Here is a 7,375-nt window from a genome sequence, read left to right on the forward strand (position 1 = left end):
CTTTTGCACTGATGAAGATAGCCTATCTAATATTTTAATTACTAGATGACGGGAAGTTGGCTGTTTGACCAATAAGACATCGCTAAGAGGATAGATACTAAAACTTTGTTGTCCATCTTAAACATTATTGTTAACATGTAGGTTGAATCAAAATAACTGATATTATGAGGTTGTAAATTACTTCTGCTTTGGTGCCTCAACCATGGCCGATAGAGGTCAAATTAATGACATATTTTACATAAATTATCTCATTTCATCAATGTGCGAAATACCTCAATATACAATCACAAGGTGACAGGCATTTCAAATAATGAAAATACCAAAAACAACCTTAACCATATCTTCAAGGATTGTGTAATTTTATCTAAGGTTATATTAACAATATTAACAATATTAACAATGTCTTCAAGGATTGTGTAATTTTATCCAAGGTTATAAAACAATTAGAAGATAATATAGAAAAAATATATGTGGAGAGAAATACTATAGGAATTCAAGGGCAAAGATTCAAGATTTGTAGGGTGTAACTTGGGAAAGTTTTACATTTCCCAATACATTAAACACTGTATTTAGCCAGGAAAAGCTGATGAAACTCTTGCTCAAAAATTAAAGAGGCTTTACTTTCTAGAACTTATTATGTACCAAATCTCAAAATGGGTAACAGTGGAATTCTGATGAAATTGCCTAAAAAGCACAAAGTATTTGTGGGGCGTCTGGGTGGCTCAGTCAGTTACATGTCCTACTCTTGATTTCAGTTCAGGTCATGATCTCACAATTCATGAGTTACAGCCCCACATCTGGCTCCATGCTGACAGTGTGGAGCCTGCCAAGTGTCCATCAATAGATGAATGGATAGAAGGGTGCCTGGGTGGCTCAGTCAGTTAAGCATCTGACTTCAGCTTAGGTCATGATCTCGCGGTTCATGCATTCGAGCCCCACATCTGTGCTGACAGCTCAGAGCCTGGAACCAGCTTCCCATTCTCTCCCTCTCTCTCTCTGCCCCTCCCCTGCTCGCTCTCTCTCTCTCTCTCTCTCTCTCTCTCTCTCAAAATAAATAAATAAACATTAAAAAAAATTAAATGTGAGTCAAAAAGGGTGATTAATCCATTTTCTGGAGAAAATATGATGAAAGAAAAGACCAGGAAGATAATTGCTTTGGTCATCTGCATTATTATAAAGAATGTCATTTTTTGGTCTCCAATGTTTCACTTTTTTTTTTATTGCTCAGCTATATTTCTTTAAAATTTTTCCTAATATAACTCATTTGGTTCAAATAATCATTTTATTTTCCTTAATTTGTAGTTACTATTCCTTCCTACTCTCACCAGGTGAGAACTGTCTATTCAACCCCAAACACTGGACTGGGCAAATTAAAATCTTTAGGCTTCAGTTTTCTCTGTGTAGACTCAAAAGTTCTCATGCTAGTTCAACAGTGAGTTAATGATGCAGTTAGGAGCAAACTCCAGATTTTAAACTCTCATTTCACTTTTCTCTTCACATTATCACAGTGTTTATTATTTATGGTATTAGAGTGTGATATGAAATCAAAAGACTTGGAACTAGAAGAGCTGGGTTCAAATTCTGGCCTGGGTAACTTTGGGAAATGTAATCTTTCTGAACCTCAGTTACCTCATCTATAAAATAAGAATAAGTATAATATCTTATTTCAGAGGGATGGTTTGAAGATGGTATGATAATATTTGGCTATCCATCAATTACTATATAACCCATAAAAGTTATAAATATAAGAGTTGTCATTAAGCAGTTATGATGCTTTATGTAAATAATCCATTGGGGATCACAAATTAATGTTTTTAATGCTATCCTAACATGGTTTTATTACTAATATTTCAAAACACACCTATTATTAATGAATTTCTAATCCAAATAAAATTTGTCTATAATTATTTTGTAAAGCATAACAGTGTGTATTCCATTCTAGCCATTATAACAACCTCTTTTATGTCAAATATTAATTTTTTGGAAAAGGTTTAACTTACATTTTTAAAACGTGTTATCACTCTTTTGTTTCTTTTTGGAAGAGTTCTGCTGGCACATTCATCTAAGGTAGTGCTCTTTCTAATGCTATCCTGCTTCAACCGAAATACTTGTCTCAAAAACCCACAGGTCTAGAGTGACATTAACCATTTTTTTCCTGAGGTTTTATAAATAAATATCACCTCTAAAATTTCTTCTTTAGAATTAGGCAACAACAGTAATGAGGATGGTTTGATACATAAAATTTAAAAATAATTTTTTTAATAATAATTTTTTTTTAATTTTTAAATAATTTTTTTAAATAATTATTTAAAAATAATCAGAAGATTTAAAGTTCCATTTCAAATACATGGTTTCAACAATTATATTGTATTTCTTGAACAGCAATTCAAGTCAACAATCAAATGACTGAATTTTGACATTTTTGAACTATCTCACCAGTATCATATATAGGACTAAGTTTTTACTCGGTAGGAGAAAAAAATCATAAGAGGATCCCAGGATCCTATGCTTGCAAGATTAAATAGAGAAGAGGCAAAGGGAGCTATATAGAGGACAAGTGAATCAGCACTCGCTTTCATTCCTGTTCATGGAAATACAATGGAGAAAAGGAAAATTTTACAAAAAATCTTTCACTCAAAGAAATACACAAGCTGAGATATTTCTAGCTGCAGTTTATTTCTAATACAGTGAGTTGAAACGCAAGCTTCCTCAAATCCTTTCTGCCCCTCTCACCACTCAACCACTGACAACAATGAAATGTTTTGAAGTATTTTAACTCTTTGATTAAAAAGAATAATTTTAACAAAATCTGCTTACCTACAATCATAAAGGTAATATTTCCAAGAGACCATGGTTAAGGAAAAATTTTCAAGAGCTAATGGTGGATTTCTCTGAAACAATAAAAATAAAAATAAAAGAAGGAAATTTAATGATTACTGTATATCTGCCTTTTTCCCCCCACACAAACCTATGAAGTAGACATTATCAATAAAGAGTAAGTAATGAACTTGAAGCCTGATAGGCTATATAACTTGCCAGATATCATACAGCCAATAAGTGGAAGAACCTTGGATTTTCCAAAAGCAATGTGTTAAAGGTCAGGTCACATTTCTCTTTGTCTCCAGATATGTCATTACCTTTATGATGTCACAAAGTCTTTAATCCTTCTGGACTACAATTTATGCCTCCCTAAAATGAAGCTGTTTAAGTAGAATCTTTCATTCTGCTTTGTAACTCTGTGATATCACTAGTCCGGCTAGGGCATACCTTGACAGAATAATTGGCCAATACTACAGGGTCATGGCATCATCTCTGAAGCTTGCCATAAATGACCTGAATAAAGAAAACCCAAATATAATAATGGCCCCATTATAATTCACTCAGTAGTGTTCCTTTGGCCTGAGAGAGTTAACATAGTACCCTGATGCCTAGCCTAATATCAGACAGCAGATGAGGCATCTGGGAGATGGAGATCAATGACATCCCTGCTTGCACATCAATCGTAGAATAATTAACTAAAACCAAAAACCAGGAAGTTCAAAAATTGAAATGTTTCCCATTGCACTTTTCTATCACCAATCATTGTTGTAGATTATTATACAGGATGTACTTGTGATTGAGGAGAGAAGCCTTGACAATTTAATGAAGAAAAGATAAAACTCAGTAATCCTATAGAGAAAAGCTAGTCTCCTATTTATCAACAAATGCATTAGGAATCTTCCATCATTAAAATGTACATCAATAATGGTATGAAACAAATAAGTGCCGAATAAGTTTCCTACTATAATGAAGGTTTTCGAAATTTAAATTTTTATATTCATGTAAAAAGCCTAAAAATCCTACTGATCTGTGACCTAATTGTATAGTGATATTAATAGGAATGGTTCTTTAGTTCTTAATCATGCAAAAATTGAAATCTATAAAGAATTTTCCTGATTTGCCTGAATAAAAACTACAGTCTAATTCTCTATAGACTGCAAATAATATGCAGCATTTTTTAACTTATAAGGGCAAAGTAAAATAACACTGCTGTTGAAATTACTTGGTTCAGCAACAGCAGAAGCAAAATAGCATAACAAACTGAAAAACAATACAAAAATCTATGTATTTTAAATATAGCTTCTTTAACTAAACTTTTGGGGGAAAAACAGAATGGAAAATTTTGAATTTAACTTCAAAGATTATAAGGTAATTGTGTAACAGCTTTCCAAAACATCAATACACCAAGAGAGAAGCTGCAGATTTCTTTAACCTCAAATTATCTACATTGTCATCTTTAAATAAAAATAAATGTATTGTAAAATATTTTGCTTTGCTCTGCAAGTATTCAGTTTCATCTATGAAGTCATAGCCATGATGATGATCCATATGCAGAACAATGTAATAAAAATATGAAGTTTGACTATAAGTAATTATAGAAAATGTTAAGATTTTTAATTTTTAAGAAAAGCTAGATTTTTGTATTAACATGAATAATACCATTTTATTTTTATAATCTAAAAATTTTCAATGTTTATTTAGTTTTGAGAGAAAGAAAGAGTACGAGTGGGTGAGAAGCAGAGAGAGAGGGAAACAGAGAATCCAAGAAGGCTCCGTACTGTCAGTACAAAAATGGATGTGGGGCTCAAAAGTGTGAACCGTGAGATCATGACCTGAGCCAAAGTTGGACACTCAACCAACTGAGCCACCCAGGCACCCGTAAGTAATACCATTTTAAAAGTAATTTTTTCAGTAAATTTTGCGCCAATTCTAGAAATAGAACGAATGTTCAAAAAGGTTTTGGAACTTTTCTTCACAACTATAACTCAGAACCAAAGGAGAAAAATTATCTGTTTTTATTCATTTTGTTGCTAATAAATGTAATCACGATCCTGATACATTTCATTCATAAATTTGGACTCAACTGGTTGTAGAGTTTTTGAGAGATTATGTTTAATTTCAATGAAGATACAATAGACAGAGCAGCACAGTGTGGAAAAATATCTTCCACTTTCTGGCTAAGTAATATTGGGTAAGAGATTTAAATTCTCAGAGACTCTATTTCTTATCTTCTAGATGAAAATAAAATAACTACTGAAATCAAAAATTGTGAGGATTATATAATAGTACAGTTAAGAGAAATGTTATGAGATCTGTAAAGATATATAAATAATTATTAATTTTAAGGAAAAAGTTATTTTTCCCATTTTATGTGTTGATAGTAGGAATACACTTCTTCACTCCAAGAATTTTCTTCTTGCTAAGACTGCTGAATGGACACAACTCCCAGTCTCTTTGTGCTTATATGTCCACTCCTTTCCAGAAATAAACTATCAGTTAAGTTTAGGCGGACTATGTAGATACGGCTGTACCAGTGCTACCTGCTTCTCAGCTGTTGCTGGCACAGAGTGAGTTCTCCCTGTTTCTCCTCTGCTCTGGCCTTTGAGGAGGGGTGTTTAGGAGGGCTAACTGTACAGGGTAAGTCCTGCCTGGGTGCAGAACAGCTGTATCTGGCTGGAGAGTCTGTATATTTCTGGAATTTTTTGAGAAGATTGAATTGGCACACACACTATGCTCTTTCCTACAAATTAGGCATTATCAGATATAACATGACAATTTGGCATCCATATTTATATTTTATTTAAAAAATTTTTTTAAAGTTTATTTATTTTTGAGAAAGAGAGAGAGAGAGAGCATGAGCAGGGAGGGGTAGAAAGGGAGACACAGAATCTGAAGCAGGGTCCAGGCTCTGAGCTGTCAGCACAGAGCCCGATGCGGGGCTCAAACTCGTGAACCACAAGATCATGACCTTAGCCAAAGTCAGACAATTCACTGACTGAGCCACCCAGGTGCCCCCATATTTACATTTTAAAATGTCAATTATACCTCAATGCAAAAACTAAATAGAAAATAATTCTTTTCTTCAGTCTCAGGTGGAAGCTCTCAACATGGATATTGAGTAGAATATGCTCTAAACTTTGAAGGTAATTTGAAATAAAAATCACAAAATGTATAAAGGCAAATTGTTAAAATTTGTTGTAAGCATCTCTTAATGGCTACTGATAAGTTTAAACTTAGATGTTGTAAATGTCCTAGCAGGAATGTTACAAAATTAATTAAGATTTAAAATGATCTTTTAGGGATGCCTGGGTGGACCACTCAGTGAAGTGTCCGACATCAGCTCAGGAACAGATGCATGTGGACTGATTTACCTGCCATGCAGTCTGAATTCCTATAAACTCAATGTATTTTTTTCCCAAATTTCCAGCAATACAATTAGTCATTTAATGTCAGAGCAGCTGAAAATGTCTCACAGAGATTTGAGTTGGCAATTGAGCACTAAGTTGTTTTTATCAATATATTGAAGCTTATTGCATTGGTTGCTTCACTAAGATTTGTTCCACAAAATTCTGAGTTTTATTACAAAATGAATATATGCAGAAACTAAAACTACAACTAGATCAAACTTAGAGACAACATATATCAAACCAAGACTAGGAATCCTTGGGATATAGATGTGTTTGTCATAGTGTTCTTCATTTCCTCGCAAGAGTACGCAATTTCATGGTCTTTGTGACAGCTTCTACAATCACTTGATCAACTTCTATAGTATTTGCTAGGGAACATGTTCTGGTTTCTCAGAGATACAAAAGTTTTCTCTAACTCAAATCTGAAATGAGACTTCACACTTAATTTGTTTGATATTTTCTTCTACTGTTTCATCCACTCATTCCTAAGCAACCCTTCCAAAAGACAGAAAGGGCTGAGGTAAACACTTACTTTTCCTAGGTCAGCCCCGCTATGAATGTAGCCTTTAAGTCAGAGAAAGTCTCCAGCTGCAGTACTTTCTTAGTGTGAAAAATATTTCTTTCTGAATATTTAAGTCTTTGTAAATAATTATATAGCTTTCCAATTCTAACTTCTCTGTAGTTTTCACCACCTTGATGCAAATCCCAAAAACACTTCTAAAACTAAATTTAATTGCTAGATTTTATCTGCTGGAAATAAATCTCAAACTTCAGAAGCTGTGAATAATGGTTTACATGTGTTATGATTGCAATTAAGTTAAAAATAAAGGTATGCATATAAAAGTATTAAAAGAAGTCAAATGTTAATAACAGTTGGTGTTTTTGTGTTACGGAATATGGTTGTTGTTTCTTGGTTTACTTTGGAATTTGAATTTATTATACAATAAGCATATATTAATTTTTGAATCTTAAACATAAAGTAAAATTAAACACCCATGAATAAGTAGCATCAAATAAGGTATAGTGACTCAGAAATGATAAAAGCATGCACACCTCCAATACAACCTGATGTTAAAACATAAAATTACAATTTTAACAACTCCCAGAAATTATTTTCCTCCTCAGTGCAGAGCTTTAAAAAATAACAC

The 7,375-nt window shown here is 33.1% G+C and overlaps 1 long non-coding RNA gene across 1 annotated transcript in view; it reads left to right on the plus strand.

The window, feature by feature from the left end:
* LOC113598243 (uncharacterized) overlaps positions 1–4,701 on the plus strand; it is a 373,642-nt gene extending 368,941 nt beyond the window's left edge. The window contains exon 8 of the long non-coding RNA XR_008295313.1: positions 4,522–4,701. This is a non-coding gene — a long non-coding RNA (uncharacterized LOC113598243). The remainder of the gene's footprint in view (positions 1–4,521) is intronic.
* The last annotated feature ends 2,674 nt before the right edge of the window (positions 4,702–7,375 follow it).

Source organism: Acinonyx jubatus, chromosome C1, assembly GCF_027475565.1.
Source record: "Acinonyx jubatus isolate Ajub_Pintada_27869175 chromosome C1, VMU_Ajub_asm_v1.0, whole genome shotgun sequence".
NCBI classification, from domain to species: Eukaryota; Metazoa; Chordata; class Mammalia; order Carnivora; family Felidae; genus Acinonyx; species Acinonyx jubatus.